Source organism: Miniopterus natalensis, chromosome 2, assembly GCF_054644295.1.
Source record: "Miniopterus natalensis isolate mMinNat1 chromosome 2, mMinNat1.hap1, whole genome shotgun sequence".
Classification (NCBI taxonomy): domain Eukaryota; kingdom Metazoa; phylum Chordata; class Mammalia; order Chiroptera; family Miniopteridae; genus Miniopterus; species Miniopterus natalensis.
Window position 1 is genome coordinate 145233066 of NC_142082.1, and position 19546 is coordinate 145252611.

General features: G+C 38.5%; 1 protein-coding gene across 3 annotated transcripts in view; it reads left to right on the forward strand.

The window, feature by feature from the left end:
* The first annotated feature begins 3208 nt into the window (after positions 1-3208).
* Positions 3209-19546, forward strand: part of SCAF11 (SR-related CTD associated factor 11) — a 71346-nt gene continuing 55008 nt past the window's right edge. The window contains exon 1 of one of the 3 annotated variants that reach the window (XM_016201171.2): positions 3209-3365. The gene's annotated coding sequence lies outside the window, so the exon portion shown is untranslated. The remainder of the gene's footprint in view (positions 3366-19546) is intronic. The other 2 variants (XM_016201168.2, XM_016201170.2) reach the window with 2 other exon arrangements.

Genomic DNA, 19546 nt, shown 5'->3' on the forward strand with positions numbered 1-19546 from the left:
GAAATAAATTTAATTCCACATAGAAAGCAACTGGATAACAATCAGTATCATCCTGATTAAAATTCTTCACAGTTGTGAAAACTGAAACCATTGTCTTTTTTAAATTCCTGTAAATTAGCTTTCCCTAATAGCATGCATTTTTCATTCCTTACTAAGATACTGTCCATTTGGTTGTTTTGCTTGTAAGAGTCTTAAACTGTACATCCTTTGAATTCGTACACTTCTGCTATAAAAATGCCACAGGGATCATTAAAATAAAAACTTCCATTGTAATAGATATGGAAACCGAGGACCAGAAAAATTAGGTGATTTGTTCAAAACTGCAAAGGTCTTAAATGACAGAGTCCATATTAGAAACACGTTTCCCACTTAATCCAATGTCTTTATACCGTGATTCCCCCTCTTAATTTGAATTTTATTTTGTATTCAATTCATAATGGTAAATTAAAAATAGCAGTTATCTCTGATAAAGCTTTGTTGAAATCAATACACTGATTACCCTTCATTTTTAAAGATGCCACTATAGGTTTTGGTTGCTCTGTGACAGATTTGATATTTTAAGTGTCAGTTAAAGTGCAACACACCAACTGCACATTCAGCTGAATGCTGTTTTATGATGCGTATCATTTGTGTTTTTAATGGTTATAATCAAATCTAAGCTGTTGACGGTGATGGTTGGTATATCAATCTTTACTCCTCCATTTTATGGTTCATATTTTATTTAAAATTCTGTATCTATTATAAATAAAAAATATTGAAACAACAGTGAGAATAATAAATCTTCATCATGCAAACATAATTAGAAGGATGCTGCATGTACAGAAATATACATGGTCTTTTCCCTGGGGAGGCAAGAGATGGCCTATTACAAACCACCACCTTCTTCTATTTGCACATGAAAGTAGAAACCATTAGCACATTATCATCAAGAGCATTTTTCTTTTAAAACATGCTCACATAATACCTAGGAGGCCAACTGTAAAAAGTGAAAAAGTAATGACCTGCCAGTGAATGAATATATGAAAAGATTTGTATTGTTCAGTTTTGCTGAAATGGTATACTGTTATTGTCCATTTAAAAATTATAGTTTTTTATTTGGCAAATGTTATCATTTGACCTTTAATTAAGTTTTATGAGAAGCCCTGGCCAGTGTGGCCTGTGCACCAAAAGGCTGCTCCTTTGATTCCTGGTCTGAGCACATGCCTGGCTTGGGGGCTCCATCTGAGTAGGAGGCATGCAGGAGGCAGTAGATTGACCGGATTGATGTTCCCTTGTCACATCAATGTTTCTCTTTCTTCCTCTCCCTTCCTCTCTAAATATCAATATATATATATATATATATATATATTTTTTTTAATTTAGGAGAGAACATTTCCCTCCAAACAAATATATTTTTATATAAAATACTCACAGAAGAAATGTTGCAACAGAAGTCAGTCTATCTGGAGTTACACTCCTAAAGGTCTGATTCCCTAGGGTGACACATGTATCCATAACAATGCTACACCTTATTGTGTTGGATCGCTCATAACAGTGTGGTTCTATGCTATAATTCTTTGAACAAAGTTTTCAGTGATTGTATTAATCATCCTTGAAAACATTTTTTATAATGTACTGCTTGCTCTTGGAGCGACAGGGAAAGGCCCTCCATAAGAATTTCCTTCGGCCATCAGAAGCCTTTTAACTCCTCTAGATCACTGTTCCTTCAGATACTCCAAACACACTGAAGCCCATCTAAATGCGCAAACTTCATATCAAAAACGATACATTGTAAAACTCCAAAGACTTTGAAATAGAAAGAGACAAGGCTGCCATTCATATATCCCTTCAGCAACTATTTACCAAGTCCTTACTGAGTGACGGGCACTGTGCCAGGTGCTGTTACAAAAGTGATGAGACATTGTTCCAGTGCTCACAGTGTGAGGCAGACGCTGAGCAGACCCAACACCACCATGCAGAGATGACAGTGCGGGAGAGGCCGCAGGGGACAGGGCACCCAGCCTGGTTTGGGCGAGTGCGGGCCGAGAGGTGCCTAGGGGGCGGGGCTTGAGGAAAGTCACCTGGGGCGGGGCTCCGGGAGGCTCGGGGAGAGCGGCGCGCGGCGGGGAGTCGGGGCCCCGGCGGCCCCCGGGGCGCGCGGCGAGGCCGGCTGCGGCTGGACCGCTGCGGAAGCCACGTGGCGGGGGGCCCGGGGCCGGCCGTCCCGCGGGGGCTGTTAGCTGGACGATGGCGTGGGCCGGGGGGCTGCCTGGACCACCGCTAGAAGGGGTGGACACCGAGGGCAGGAGCTTGAAGAAATTGTCCAGAAGAGAAAACATGAGTGTAAAAGAGGCAGTGACTCTGACAGAGTCTGGGAGGTACTTCCGAGGTAAGACAAAAGATTTGACAGCCCGACGGGGAAGCGATAGGCAAGGGCACACACGTCCCATACCGCAGGCGCCGACAAATTACTGGATGAACGAGCACGTCGCTAGGAAACCTCCACTCGGAAATTTTTTAAATGCCCGACAGCTGGGAAGAACGAGGTAGGCTCCCAAGTTACGGACACTTCAACCTTTCCGCAGGATGTATTTCAGGTGGGCAACGCAGCCGGGTAAAAACTCAATCCACCGCCAAGCAACATATTAAGTCTTTTAACGACGGATTACCATAAAAATAGGACAGCAAAGACAGCGCTAAACTCCCTCAGATCCAGGTCCCCACGAGCCTCCTTCATTGTCTTCCGCTACTTGTGAGAACAGCGGCCAAAGCGGCGCGTACTCCAGCGCTCCACGCAAGGCGCATGCGCACATCCCGCTGCGAGGGGAGGAGGGCGGGACCGGGAGAATGTTTCCCAGAAGTCCTCGCCCCTGCCGCCTTTCCCCCTCCACCTCGCCAGCCGCGTGACGTGACTCCGCCCGCCACGTTCCTCTGTCGCAAAAGGTGGTTTGCTAGCACCCCCCTGCGGTGCCGTGCAGCTCTGCAGCGGTGCACGCGGAGCCCGAGCGAGCGAGCGAGCGAGCGGGGAGCGTGCAGCTGGTCCGGCCGCCGCCGTCGTCACCGTGGCGTGTCGACTAGTGGCGGCGCGGCGGAGCTGAGCCGAGGGAGGGAGGGGTAGAGGGGCCCCGAAGGGAGGGAGGAGGCCAGGCGAGGCGGGGGGAGGGGGAGCAGCGGTGGCGCAAGCCGCGCGGAGCAGCTCAGCTCCGGTCCGCTCCCTTCCCTGCCGCCGCCTCCCGACCCCGCCGACGGAGCCAGCGCCCCGGGGACCCCCGGAACATCTCACAGCGGACGAAGGAGTCCCTGTTGGGGAACTTGGCGGCGGCGTGACGGGGACCTAGGGATCTGCAGTGGGGCCGCCGGAGCAAGCGCCTCGACCTCGGCCTGAGGTAAACACGGGCCGACCTCGGGTGGATGGACCTCGCGCAGCTGTCGGGGCGCGGTGGGGGTTCCAGGCTGGCGACGGGAGGGCGGACAAAGTTTCGGGACCTCGCGCGGCCCAGGCGGCGTCCTGCGCGTGCAGGAAAGTTGGAGCCGCGTCTCGAGGCGGGGGGGAGCAGCGACGAGGAGGGTTCCGCTGCCCCGGAGGAGGCCCGGCCCCGGCGGCCGCCGCCTCGCTGTCGGCGCCCTGTCCCATTTCCTCCTTGTGGCCTACCCGCCTCCCTCCCGCCGCCGCGGCCGGCCCAGCGCGTCGCCGCCGAGCGCGGGATAGGGGTGGGGGCGTGCGGGCGGGAGGCCCCGCGGCGGGGCCCCCACACGTAGGGCCCCTCCCTGCGGCGGGAACGTGTCCCGCCGGGCTTCCGGGAGCTCCCCGACCCCGGTGTCCGCTCGACTTGGGAGACTTTGCTTTTGTCGGTGGCGTCGGAGCCCGCTAGTGAAACCAAACTTTACTGCGCCGTGACCTCCAGCGCACGGATGGGGAAGGGCCGGCGCTTCCTTCCAGCGTCGGCGTCCACCCCAGGCTCTGAATTTCAAACTGTTCTCCGACCCCCAAAGTTTGAAACCCGTTTGTTTCCTGGGCTGACTACAAAAGGGCCGGGAGGTCTCTACTTAGCGAAAGCAGTCGCTCCTCCTCCGACCTGGGGATTCGGAGCCGCGGGAGACGCTCAGGTTGCTGGCGGGCTGGCCACCGACACACGTTTTGAAAACTTGTTTTAAAAAAGTAAACGTCTTTTTTTGAGGAGTTGATTAAAACCTGCACAGATTCACATGTTGAACCTTAAAATACTCCCGATATATTTCTATACCGCATTACGTACAATGTCTCCGAGTTGAGCGTTTTTCATTCATTTTGGATTACATTTTCACGATCGTCTTTATCATACTGCCAGTGAACTGAGATATTTAAGCGAACATGATCAGAAAGGTTTAATTAGCTAGTAGATGCTGATCTTAACATTTTTCCCCAATTTGGGAATTTTCACGGAATTTTGGAAAAAGCATGTTATAAAGTATTTTTCAATTTTTAAAAGAAAAGTTAATTCATACAAGTGACTACTTAGCTTGGCAGCTGAATATTGAGGGCAAAATATTCTTAAGTAACAGGTGGTGTTTGTATTTTACTGGTAATAGTATTAAATTTTTCATGTATAATGAAGTTTCCTGATCATTGCTTTCTCGTTCCTGTTTCTTTGGCAGTTGGCTTCATCATCTCACTTTTTTGTTATTGGTTAAAAGCTGCAATAAAATGTTTGTGGGACTTTTGTTTCGTCGTTTTAATTTATTGGGCAAAAGGAATGAAATTTTGAAATTGTCTTTGGATTTTTTTGTTTCATATTGCCATACCAAAGATAATCTGAATTTACTTTATATTATTTTTCTGCACTATAAGAGGTTTTTTTTAATTAGCAATTCTTATTGTTGCTGCACTTTTTCGCTTTTTTGTGTGTGCTTGCAAGTATATCAATCACTTTGTTTCACATTCAAATAGCGACCCTTTTGCCTGAGAATTTGAGTTACATTTTGAGATTTAGTGGGGCAACATTTGGTTGGTTGCTTACTCTTGGTGTACTCATGCTGTAAAGACATTCTTTAGTACGTCAGGGGGGAAGAAAACTGCAGAGGAAAATAAAAAAATATTCCTAATGTATTGGGGAAAATTTTTAAGGGGAATTTTTTTGTATGTTTTTCAGTGATGGTAAATTGGTTCTTGGGTTAAGACTGAATGAAACTCTTCAGGGGTCACTCACTCACTTCCCCAACATTCTCTGGGCCCTAACCAATGCTTAGGCAATTTTCTTGAAAAAGCTGTGCTGGTAATTAGCGGAGAGAGAGGATCAGTGCCATTATATGATATCATTGATTCACCATCAATAGCATCTTTTAGTAATAAGTAAGAGTGTTCAATATTATACTACTCATCAACCTAATACTGAACTCAAGAGAATAAGAGAGTAGCAGACATAAAAGTAATACAAGGTTATCCTTTTTTAGGATGTTCATTCATTGTAACTTTTTTAGCAAGCTTTGCCATGCTTGCCCTTGTCTTTTAGTGATGTAAATTGAATCTTGACTCATGAAATAAAGAAGCTTAAAACCTGCATTCTTAATTATGTCCTCTGTCCTGAAGAATAAAATAATAGCCTTGCACCTTATCTTGATAACTGTTAGTAGCATAGAGTAGAGCCCAGAGTTAAAATGCCCAGTATCATCTGTTGCTGTTCCCAAGAACAAACTCATCTTTGCATTGTCCTTATAGTTTTTTGTGTGTTTTTTTTAAGTTGTGGCTTTGTTAATTACTAGTACTTAGGCACATAAAGTTTCAATATAAAATGTGAAAACACTATCATCATTTCTCCCTTGCAAAATAGCTTCCTAAAAAGTCTCACTGGCCTTTGTTCACCTATAGTCTCAACAGCGAGAGTTATCCTGTTAAAATTTGTCAGTCTTGTCATTTCTCAAATGGCTTCCCTTCTCAACCACAGTAAAACTCATTATCCTTTGAGCTGGAAACATTTTAAGAACATTAACAGTAGTAATTATAGTTTGAAACTTTAGACTATGCAAGTCTCAGTTTTTGCATGAACTACTAAGTTACTTCAATCCATGCTTTACGTTCAGTGGGGGGGGTCCACATTTTTAGAGGAGAGTATGACAGAATGTGACCTTGAAACAGATATGTAAGACTAGAAGGAAGTAAGAATGCTTAGCTAAGAGTAGAGAATGGTATAACTAACTTACTGTTTAAAATGTTTAGAAGCCAAACTAGATTGAATTTTGATAGTCCCAGAAGGCAGAACTAGTATTGTGGTGCTATGTATTGAAAGGGAGGAGAGGAGGTAAGAATGGATGTGGGAAAATCAGCTTGGATTAGGATGAGAAATGTGGAGATGGGCAACAGTGAATAGGATTTGTGATCAATAGGTCTCAGTTGATGGATCGGAGGGAGGGAGAGAAAAATTTCAAAGATGGCTTCTGAGTTAAACAACTGGGATGGTGGTGGTACCAAATAAGAGCCATGGTTCTTTTGATTCTGACATTGGGTTTGACCATGCCTTTGGAACTTTCAGGGTGAAATGATTGTAGGCAATTAGATACATGGTTCTAAAATTCAGAATAGAGGAAGGTTTGGAAATAGAAAGTTCAAGTCACTTACATAGGTAGTTGAAACTATATAGGTGGAATTGCCTAGGGAAGGGGATATAACTTGGAAAAAAAGAGATGCTAGAATGGAATCATAATGGCTTCTAACATAAAAAAAAGTTTGCTGGAGCAATATGAGCTCCCAAAGAATACTGTGAAAGTCAGAGAAGTAGGAAGATGAGTGGTATTACAGACACCAAAGGATAGAGTATGGGCATATCTCATTTTATTGTGCTTTGCTTTATTGCACTTCACAGTTGTTCTTTACAAATTGAAGAAAAAGATCCTCCACCCACAAAACGATTATGACTTTCTTTATTGCTGTGGTCAGGAACCAAACCCACAAACCTCCAAGGTAGGCCTGTGTTTCAAGGGGGGAGTAGTCAGTAGGGTCAGTGTTGACCTTTTGAATAAGCAGGATAGTAAGATTAGGAAATTATCCACCCGCATTAAAGAATACACCTAATGTTTATCAGATATTTACTGTGTGCCAAATGTTCTGTCCTAGACATTTTACATACATTTTTATTTGATCTTTTCAGCAGCCTTGCAATGTTGGGTATATTAGTCCAAAGTCCATAGGACTCTTTGGCCTTTAGTTATTCATAATGTCAATTGGCCTCCCAAACTCCATATCAGTGTTATCTAGTAGTAGACCTTTCTGTAATTTTTGGAAGTGTTCTATATCTATACTGCCTAATACAGTAGCTGACAGTGACAGGTGGCTGTGGAGCACTTGAAATATGTCCACTGCAGCCAGAATAATGGTTACTGTTTTGGACAGTGCAGATATAGATCAAAGGCATTAAGAATTTCATTAATAATAAAGTAGTCTTTTTTTATACAATAGTCCCCCCTTATCCACGGTTTTGCTTTCTGCAGTTTGTTACCTATAGTCAACTGTGGTCCAAAAATATTAAGTGGAAAATTCCAGAAGTAAACAGTTCTTAAGTTTAAATCTCTTGCTCTTCCTCTCTGCCCTGCTGAGGACATGAGCCATCCCAAAGTATTCACACTGTATACACTCTGCCAGCGGTTCCAGTGGTGAGTCACTTAGTAGCTGTCTTGGTTATCAGATCATTCGGGGTATCACAATGCTCCGTTTAACTTGGAAAAGTTATTTTACTTAATAATGGCCTCAAGGTGCAAGAGCAGTGATATGCCAAACAATATAACAAAGAGAAACCACAAAGTGCTTCCTTTAAGCGAAAACGTGAAAGTTCTGGACTAAGGTGAGAAAAAAAATTGTATGCTAAGGTCTACAGTAAGAACGAATCTTCTGTTTGTGAAATTATGAAGATGGAAAAAGAAAGTAGTGCTATTTTGCTAAGAGAGGGACCACATTCATATAATTTTTATTACAGTATACCGTGATTGTTCTATTTTATTATTGTTAATCTCCGACTGTGCCTAATGTATAAATTAAACTTTATCACGGGCATGTATGTATAGGAAAAAACAGTATGTATAGGGTTTCGTACTATTCATGGTCTCAGGCATCAACTGGGGATCTTGGAACATGTCCTCTGTGGGTAAGGGGTGACTACTATACCAAGAATAGGAAACACATGTATTCTTTGTTTGAAAGGAGTACTGTTTTGCTTACATGCTAGTTTTAGATGCTGTAAGTGAATATTGTAGGTAATCTTTTTCTTTTTCTTTTTTTTTTATAAACAAACTTAAACTTTTAGAAAAGTTGCAAGTATAATACAAAGAACTTTTCTCCCGGAATCATTTGAGAGTAAGTTGCAGACAACATCCTGCTTAAGTCCCAAATAGAAGTACAAAGAACTCGCCCTTCCAACCATTTGAGAGTATGTCGAAGATGCATTTGGTCAAGGACTGTCTGTTACATAAACTATATCAAAATCAGGAAATTAACATTGCTGTATTATTACCACCTAACCCTAAGGTTTCATTCAAGTTTTGCCAGTTTCCACAGTAACTTCCTTTGTAACAAAAGGAATTCAGAATTCTGTTTTGCTTTTGATTGTAATGTATTTTTACACTCCTTCAATGTAGGATAATACCTCAGTCTTGATTTTCCTTACCTTGACACTTTAAAATATTACAGGTTAGTTTTTTGTAAAATGTCTCTCAATTTGTCTGATATTTCCTTACGGTTGGATTCAGATTGTGCATCTTTTGGCAGGAGTATCACTATAATCATGTTGTGTTCTTATTGCATCCTATCAGATGGCATACACAATTTCTGTTTGTTTCATTGCTGATGATATGCACTTTGATCACTTGATTAAAGCAAAGTCTCCCAAGCTGCTTTACTGTAAAGATTTTTTCCCCTCTTAGTAATTAAATAAATGTGGGGAAGTATTTTGAGACTGTATAAGTAATCCATTCCTTATCAAACTTGCTATTTATTCATTCTCAAATTGTCTCAGGTTTTCCCAGTGAAAGCCCTTTCAAGGTAGTTTCTGTGTTTTTACTTGCTTTGAACACTTCCTTTTTGACACCAGAAAATATTCCAGGCTCACCTATACTTTCCCTGTCACTGCCCTAGAATCAACCATTATTCAAGGAGCTTTTGGTTTTGTTTTGTTTTTTTAGTAGAGAAAGGTATTTGGAAACCAAGATTTAGGTGCTATATTCATTTCTACATCTGTGTCTAGAAAAACCATGAGTTGGTACCAATTTCAATCCACAGTGTTTATAGTTTTCTCTCTCTCAAATTTATAACTCCCTTTTCTTACAAGGAGAAACCTGACTCCCGTTATCCTTAGTTTATTTACCTATATGATCAATCCTCTGTATCTGTTTTCCATTGCCACTGTTGCTCCCTCCATTGTGTTACATAACAATTTCACTCTACTTAGGCTCTGACACCTTGTGCCAAAGATGCATGTTGCACTCCAGACTTCTCAGACCTCATGCTAAGGATCTCACCTTTCTGCTTGAGTTCGAGTACCTCACTCTGGGCTTACTCACCATCCTTATTATGGCATTTTGCTTACCAACTTGGGCTCCAGCACTTCAGGTAGAATAGCAACATATAGAGACATGGTGTCGTGTGTGTGTGTGTGTGTGCGCGCGCGCATTAAATTATACTAACTTGTTTCTTATAGAAGGTTATTACACCAAAACTTAGTGAAAATTGGTGATGAAATATGTTTTCAACTATTTTTGTTTAAACCTTGAGCTCACATCTCTAATAGTGCTAAGACTAATCTTTTCCTTATTCTCCTTTTTATCCTTGGAGTGCTCAGATGTACTTTTAGGGGAGTCTTTTTAATATAATTTTGACAAAATAAAAATTAGTTCACTATTTTATGTAGGCGTTGGAGTCAGTCACACCTGGCTTTGAATTCTGGTTGTCCCATATACTGATTGTAACCTTTTATAGGTGACTTAGTCAGTGTCCCAAAATTCTCACCTATTTTAACTAAGTAGCATTTACCTAAGTCCAGTGGTAATAGCAGCTAACTCTATCTCTGTGCTTCATATTCTTAAGTTAGCTCCATTTTAGTGAGTGATTTCAAGCCTTTTTAATGTGGTATTCTAGTGTTCAATGGTGGTGGTATAGTTTTTGAAATATACTGTGGTATGGTATTTTGAGGATTAATCGTGCAAAGGCATGCCAGAGTATTTAGTTATTGCCTGATATGAAGTAGGCACTCTCCCTACCCATAATCCTGTGTTCCAGTTTTTTTTATTATCTGTGTCTATTAGGTCTGGGAATGAAACATGGCCTTTGTTCTTGGGAAGCTGAGTCCTAATCAGGCCTTCTTTATTGCTCCCCAGTGTTCTTTCCATGTTTTCCTAACTTATTTTCTATACTTTCCTCTCTTCCTTCACTTTGTGCTGATACATTATCTTCAAAACTCCCAATTTAAGCATCTCAGAAACCACTCTCAAAATAGGTAAATGGAGGCGAGAGACACTTTTCCTTAGTGATTCTCTACTTTTTACAAAACAGTTTTAAGCCCTACCTTGGACTTAAAGTTCCTTTACATTTGGGCTTATAATTATGTCTTTGGCCTTATCTCCTATTGCTGTCCTAAATGAATTCATTCTGACTAAATTAATCCTGAAAAATGCCTATACCTTATATTTGGCACTTAGCATATGCTATCTTACTGTTCATCTCTTGTGTCCTATTTCTCCAACTCTACTTTTTGCACCAGGAATGGGGTATGGTATTTTAATGTGTCTTTTTTTTTTTTTTTTTTAGTTAAAAAAGTTTTATTTTTAGAGATATCACCACCTTTGGGATTTAAAATAATATATTCACTACAGAAATTGTTTTACAATACAGGTAGTTTTAAAAATACTTCTCTGTGAAGTGTTTTTCATTTTTAAAAATATTTTAATAATTCTAAAAAGGGTTTTGAGAGACATGGGGAAGAAAGAAGGAGGTAAATTATTTCAGGGTTCCTGATTAGTGCTTTTTGTCCAGTTCAGTAAGGTAAGTAAAGGTTCATAAGGAAAATGTTATAGGAAACAAAGGTGATGAAAATAACATTCAACCTCAGATCATACCATCCAGGAAAAAGAAGGATTGAGAAAACAGCTTGGAGAAACCAGAATAATGTAATCAAATTATATTCATTAGATCCTACTTTCAGCAGCAGAAACACTCAATATGTGCAACATAAAAATAATTCTTACCATTTATTCAACACCTGTCATTTGCCAGGCACTAGGAGGGTACTTTATAATCATGATTTCTAATTCTAAAACCCATTCTTAGATAGATGGTTAAAGCTGTTTTTTGAAACAGAAGAAAATGAAGCTCATTAAAGTTTAATGACTTATCTAAAGCATCAGAGAACTAGTAGGTATTAGAACTAGGTTTAGAATCCAAGTTTTCTTCCACACTGCCTCACCACACAGCACCTACCATAAGGAAAATTAACAAAATAAATTGCTCTTAGTATTTTATCCTGATTTCATTTGTAAAATCCCAGACATAGCCTACTATTCTGATACAGAAATATCTATCATGGTATTAATAAGTAAGAAAACGTATTGTGTACTTATAAGTTTGGAAAACAATGGTATCACAAATAATAATAAGTGATTCTTGCCCTCGATTCCAATGATTTAGAAACTTTCACTGAAAATAAGAAGCCCTCTGATTGAAATATAAAACACAATATTCTACTTAGTAACAAACACAAACATCTGAAACTCCATTATTGACCCATTTCTGCTTAATAAAAATTCGGCCTACGTTTGTCCATAATGGAGAGAATATTAAACTAAGAAGACCCTGGAGAGGTCACAGTGTTGATAAAATTCAGCATGATGGTGGAGCCTACATAAACACAGGGAACAAAGCTAGGCCCTTCTGCACAGCCATAAGCCCTTGTGATGATTTCATTTTAAGTCAATGTCTCTTCATGTCACACATATTCCCCAGCGTCTGCTTGATGAAATACCACAATCGCCATGGGGCCTACTTTCCTGCAGTCTTGTGTACACTTTGCTGCCTGCCAGGCTCAATATCCCAACCACAGTAGTAGTTCAGCAGCTTAAAGTAAACAAAAACAAATATAAACATTAAAGAGAGCAGCCACAGCAACACTGCTTTGAAAGCTGTTTTCAGTGAAACAGCTTACAAATGATACATGATCCGTTAATGTAAATATAATTGTAATACTATTTTGTATGCTTAGATGGCCTATCAAGAAAATTGTTTCTTTAAACTACTGTTCTAATGGGGAATAAAATATTAATAACTTAAAAAATTTGTAAGCTATCATTCACCTCAAAACCTTGTCATAGAAAAGCCTTCAGATAGGACAGCTCTAGGCCATGTTTCTTTAGGAACTGTTGTACATGTCCAGTTACTTAGACACCAAATACCTTGTGGCTAATATGAGGGAGATGCATGAAACAAAATAATTTTATTGTTTCAAAACTGCTATAGAACTAGGTAAAACTAAAATTAAAGGTGGAGAAACAAATCCAATGAAGCCCTTAAGAGAAGCTTAAGATATATTTCATGTTGATAGCCACTCCTGCTTTCTTGGATTATTATTTGCATGGCGTATCTTTTTCATACTTTTATCTGTGTCTTTATATTTAAAGTGAGTTCCTTGTAGACAGCATGTAATTCAGTCATTTAAAAAATCCAATCTGACAATCTCTCTTTTGATTGCTGCTATGGAATTATACTATATATACCTAAACATTCAGTCTATTTAATATTTACCACTTGAAGTAAATGTAGAAGCCCTACAACTACCCCCCCCCCAGTGCCTCCAGTGACCTTTATGTTATAGTTGTCAGATGTACTATATATACATGCAGTGAAAACCCCATCAACAATTATATAATTTTGACTTTCATTAATCATACATTTTTAAAAGAACTTAGGAGAAAAATAGTCTCGTATATACCTAGCAGTTTACTATTTTTCTTGTTCTTTATTAATAAAATCTCAGTTTTCTTTCTGGTATCATTTCTCTTCAGCCTGAACTTCCATTATTAGCATATCTTTTAAAGTAGCCCTGCCGATAAATTCTTTGTTTTTCTTAACTGGAAATGTCTTTTCCACTTTTGTTTCTGATGGATTGCTTCATTGGATATAGAATTCTGGTTTAACGTTCTTTTCTTTAGCACTAAAGATGTCCTGCTGTCTTCTTGGATTCCATTGTTTCTGATGAGCAGTTTGCAGTAATTTGAGTCATTAATTTCCCCTGTATGGTGTGTTTCTCTATCTACCTTAAAGGTCTTTTTAAAATTTATCTTTGCTTTCTTGCAGTTGATTATGATTTCTCAGGGCATGTTCATCTTTTTTGAGTGAATCATATTTGGTATGTGTGAATTTTGTGAATTTTTAAATTTATGCCTTTCACCAAGTTTCAGAGATATTGGGGCCTTATTTTTTCTGTACCTGTATTTTTCTGGAACTCAAATGACATCAACAGAATTTTGGATGTTGTCCACAGGACCCCGAGACTTTTCATTTTCTTTCAGTCATTTATTTCTCTGTTCTTCATATTAGCTAATTTCTATTGATGTATCCACATTCACTAACTTTTCCTTTGCATTTGCATTCTGTATTAAGACCTTATTTCAGATATGGTATTTTTCAGTTCTAAAATTTCCATTTGTTTCTTTCTTTATAGTTACCGTTTCTCTGCTGAGAACCTCTGTCTTCCCATTCATTGCGGAAGTGTTCATTTGTTCTCCATGGAGCATTTGTGTGTGCGCGTGCATGTGTGTATCGTTTAGAACCATGACAAATAAAATGTGCTGAGTAAATATTACCTATGGTTGTTACACATAAGTCATTCATTCAGAACTGTTTATTAGGCACTCATTTGAAGACATGGTGCTGGATCCTGGTAATACAGTGACCAAGGGAGCTAACAGCTTAATAACTCACAGTCATTGGATCTTTAAGAGTGTTACCACTTCTGTTTGAATACTTTTAATATCTAGTGACTTGAATTAATAGTTTTTATTTTCTGGCATAGGGATACTTACTACTGGCTTTGTGACTTTGGACAAGTTACTTAATTTCATTGTATGGAAAATGGAGACAATTGTACAAAATATTGTAAGAGCTAAATTAGAGAACGTATTATGTGTCAGAAGTAATAGCTAAACATGGTATGAAAAGTATAACCAAAAATTCAGCTGCTGGAATATTCAAAGCATTTATAATAAGATTACATTTAGAAATCCAATATCTGCCCATGCCTGATGCTAATATTCAAGAATATTGTTTTTTAAAAAATAAGTTTTCATACTGTGTAATAACATGTTCCAGATTAGAATATGTAGTTGCGTTTCATAGGAGTAGAATTGTAAAATACCTCTTTAAATTGTGAAATATTCATTTGAGAACACATTGATTATATACTTATGTAACAAAATTGTATTTATCTCTATCTGAGATAGCTACCTAGGATGAGTTTAAGAAATTCAGATAATAGACGTAGCTAGAGTAAACAGAGTGAAAACCCTGTCTACTGTACAACACAATTGCTTTTTATTTTCAATGTTAGCTTTGCTGTAGCAACTTGTACCAATTTAGAAGGGATTAGTACCAAGGAAGTAGCATTCCTTGAGGTACCAGTCAGAGTGACATTTAGCATCTGTGCAAAAAAGACTAATTTCTGGAGTTGAAATTCTGTAATGTAAGGTTTTTAAAATCTTGTTTAAACAGAACAGAGCAATACTTTTTTTCCTGTCATAGATAAAATCCGTTTCCATTTCTCTGTAACAAGTATTTGCTTGTGGTCATTTATTGTCACTAATTCCTCTCCTTTAATTCTTAGGGTTTGTTTGTTTGCAAGTATTTCCTGTGCCTTGCCTAATTTCCCCATCTCTTTTTTGGGAAGGCAGGTAGACAGATTGCCATTTCAGTTCATGAATCTTGCCAAGGTAGACCAGGGTGAAGTTAAAGACAGAGTTGACAGTTTTTTGTTTTGGGTTAGAAGAAAAGGGTGAAAGGACACCAGTTCTTTCTCTCCTTCCATACTTCCATCTAGGATTCCTCTCTTCCCTTGGCTATGCTTCCCAGATGTGAGGGTACAGTGCTCTTGATCCCAGGGTGCCTCTAGCCTTTTCAAGGGGTTTGGTTGTGAGATGAGTCTCTAATGCTTCACTGTTCTTTTGCTTTTTGTTTCTAATAGGCATAGGCTTAATCTTCTGAATGTACACTTTACTTTTCTACACTTGTAACTCTTCCCTTCAAGTGACCTGTAATAGACATTGAGGAATTGCTAATGGAAAGAAACCAAAATGTAAGAGCTTTAGGTTTGCTTCTTTACTATTTAAATTAGTTATGTCATAGTGCTTTAGTAAATGGGGATGAGAAAATGGAAATGAGAATCTTAAGGACAAATGAAGATGATGTAATCAGCTCCTCCTATTCCCTCCTCCACACCTTATTAAGCAGGAGTGGGGTTATTAGAGAAGAATTGCATAAATATACATTGAAATTATTGGAGGCCATATAATATACTATTCTATAATTGTTTCATTTGGAGGAATAGTGGAAGCCTGCATATATTATGATTTCTCTATCAAGCTCTTTATGGTAATGTTCAGAAACAAAAAAGGCACTCTTTTTTTAAAAATAAAGTATTGCATTGTAGGTATGTTCTTCTCATAGAATAGACAGCTGTTACGTAAGCATGTAACCCAAATGGGAGCCAAGAGTAGTGCCTGGCTTCCTCCAACAATGAAAAACTGGCCAGCTCCATACCATCACTAGAATATTGGAACTCTGATCTGTTACAACTCTGCTTAGAATTTAGTGGGGCTGTGAAATTGTGCCTGTTGCTTTTAACTTCTGTGTCTCACGCTATTGATAATGTGTTGTCTGTCAGACCTTTCGGTGCTATAGAAGTGCAGGAGAACTGGAGACAGAAAATTCAAATATCTCTTCAATCTTATCTGTGGTAATGTAATTTGGATGGCCTCAATGTGTTTGGTTACCACCATCGTATTGGTATAGAACCATCGGAAAGACTGAGACTGAAATTGTCAGTCAAAAAGTACCTTTGTTGAAAACATTAACAGTTTATATTCTAGCCCATAATTGCTCTCATTTTAGTCTTTACTTCTAAAACCATTTTTAAATTTTATTAACATACAATTAAATTGGCCGTTTTGGGGTGTGTAGTTTTGTGAATTTTAGTGCATATATAGATTTGTATTACCACCACCAAAGTTAGGATTTAGAATTGGTTCCATCATCCCCAAAAAAGCTCCCTCATGCTATCTTTGTAGTCAAACCTTTCCTATCCCAGGCAACCACTGATAATAGTTCTTCATCACTAGAGCTTTAACCTTTTGAGAATGTCATAAATGCAATTGTGTGGTCTGAAACCTTTGGACACTAGCTTTCACGGAGTATATTGCCTTTATTTTATTTTATTTTTTACTCAATACATGTCTTTTTTAATTGAATTGCATTTCATTGGTTGGGGTTCCTGACTGAAGGATCCACTGGCTCTCTTTGCAAAGCCTTATTTGTGTAATTTGTCAAGACTAGATCACTGATTTATTGTAAAAGGATAAAACTCTGGAACAGCCAGATGGAAGAGAGACATAGGGCAAGGTATGTGGGAAGAGGCTCAGAGCTTCCATGACCTCTCCAGGTGCCCACCACTCTTCCCACATCTCCATGTGTTCACAAACTCCGAAGCTCTAAATATATTGCCTTTAAAATTTATCCAAGTTGTTGAGCGAAACACTAGTTCCTTCTTTTTTATGGCTGAGTGGTATTACACTGTATGGATGAATGTACTATAGGTTTTAAATTTTTTGTTGTTGAGTTGACATACAATATTACATTCCTTTTAGACCTTTATATACCTTATGTTGTGATCACCACAGTAAGTCTAGTACTCCTTGTCATCATAAAAAGTTATATTATTGACTATAATCCTCTGTGCTGTACATTACAGCCCCGTGACTTAATTCTATAACTGGCAGATTGTATTACTATATTTTTGTGAAATCCAGCATATCAGTTTTTTCTTTTCTTGTACTATCTTCATCTGGTTTTGGTATCAGGGTAATGCAGGACTCATAAAATGAGTTGGGAAGTATTTATCCTCCATTTTTTGGAAGAGATTATATTGAACAGGTGTTATTTCTTCTTTAAATGTTCAGTAAAATTCACCAGGGAAATTATCTGGTCCTGGAAATTTCCTTTTTGGAAGACTTTTATATAAATTCAATTTCTTTAAATACTACTAGGGCTATTCATTGCTATTCTACTTAATCAGTCTTGCTAGAGGTTTACATTTTATTGATCTGTTCAAAGAAAGCGTTTGGTTTCATTGATCTTTCTCCATTTTTCTGTTTTCAATTGCATTGATATCTGCTGTTTCCTTCCTTCTGCCTGCTTTGTATATATTTTGCTTTTTAGTTTCTGAATGTAGAAGTTCAGCTCATTGATTTGAGACCTTTTCTCGTGTAAGCTCTGTAATGCTATAATGCTTTCACTGCATCTCACATATTTTAATTATTGATACATTTGAGTTTAGATTTACCATTTTATTTTCTGTTTGCTTACTCTGGTTATGTTCTGTATCCTCTTTTTCTTTGGGTTATTTGAACATTTTTTAGTATTCCATTTTAATGTATTTTGTTTTTGCCTATATGTAAAACATTTTGGTGGTTGCCCTAGGGATTATAATATATATACTTAATTTTCATCCTAGAATCAATATTTTACTATTTCAGTGAAATACAGAAATCTTACCATCATATAAGACCCTTTTCCCTTCCCCCTTTATGTTGTAATTGTCTTGTGTTACATCTGCATGTATTGGAAGCCTTATTAGAAAGCGTTGTAATATTTGCTTTTAATTGCCAATCATATTTTAAAGAATCCAAGAACAGAATAGTTCATTATATTTACCCAGATATTTACCACTTGTGTTGCTCTTCCATTATTCCTCATGTTCCATTTCCTCTTACTGAATAACTTCATTTAGCAATTCTTTTAGAGCTGACAACTAATTTTATGGTTTTCCCTCAACTGAGAATGTCTTTTATTTCACATTTATTCCTTAAGGATAATTTCAGTAGATTCAAGATTTTGGGTTATAGTTCTTTTCTGTCTTAGCACTTAAGAATATTGTTTCACTTCCTTCTAGACTACATAGTTTATGATGAGAAATCAATAGTTATTCAAGTAATTAACCTACTTTCCCCTCATAAATATAATACATTGTTTTTTTCAGTCTTCTTACAAGATTTTTCCTTTGTGATTTTCAGCAGTTTCATTGTGATGTGTCTAGGCATGGATTTAATTGGAAGGTATACCGTTTGGGGTTTGTGAGCTTCTCGAATCTAGAGGTTTATGTCTTACATCAAATTTGGGACATTTCTAGCCATTACTGTTGTTTCTTCCTCCTCATACTCCACTCATTTTCCTCTCCTTCTTGGGCTCTTAACATGAATGTTAGGGTTTTGGTATCCCTGGGGCACTAATAATTTTTTTAAAATGTTTCTTCTCTATACTGTTCAGATTGGGTAATTTCTGTTCATCTCTCTTCAAGTTCATTGACTTTCTATTCTGCTATGTAGTCTGTTAGTATGTTTTCTTTTTCAGATCTTACATTTTTCAGTTCTAAAATTTTCATATGGTAATTCTTTGTACCTTCTATTTCTTTGCTATGATTTTCCTAGCTTTCTTCTTGTTTCAGGAATATTTGCTCTTACTTGTTGGAGCATTTTTATGCTTGTTTTAAAATCTGTCAGATAATTCACCTAGTGCTCTAATATCTGTCATCTTGATACTGGTTTCTGTTGGTTTTGTTTTCCCCCATGAGTTTGACATTTTCCTTGTTCTCTCTATACCAAGTAGTTTTGGATTGTGTTTTGGACATTTTGAACTTTATGTTATGAAATTTAGTGTCTTGTTTAAGTGCTATGGAGAATGATCATATTTTTGTTTTGGCAGGCAATTAGGTTGAGGCCACAAGTTCCAACCACCTTTCTGTAGGTTGTCATTTTAATCTCAGTTCTGTTTTCAAAACTTTTGCGGTGCTATTTGGATTTTTTCCATATGTACGCTACCCAGCAGCCAACATGTAACCCACATGAGAGTTTATTCCTATATTTATTTTTCAGAACCTATGGCATGTTGCTTATGGTCAAATTTGTATATGCGAAGTTCAAGGGTAAGCTAGGAGTTTATAAACAATTTATAGGTTACTTTCTTAAGCTCTTTCCTCTCCGTTATATCCATATTTTCTAGATTCCTGGGACATCTTTTCTGTCCTCTGGCTAGAAAGCTTGGTCTTCATTTACTCCACTGTGGTGTGTACTTTCCACAATTGCATGTGGAGCCAAGTGACAGAAAAACAGGAGAGAGAAAAAATCATTGAGATTAGGCTAGAGTTGCTTCAATCAGTGAGGATGGACTCTCCCTCAGAATTTTAGGCTCCTGCTTACCCTGCTGCTGCCACTCTTGTAGCCATCACCACCATAGGATTACTTGAAACTAGGACATGAAAAATGAAGAACAGAGGAAAAAGAGAGATTTCCCTCA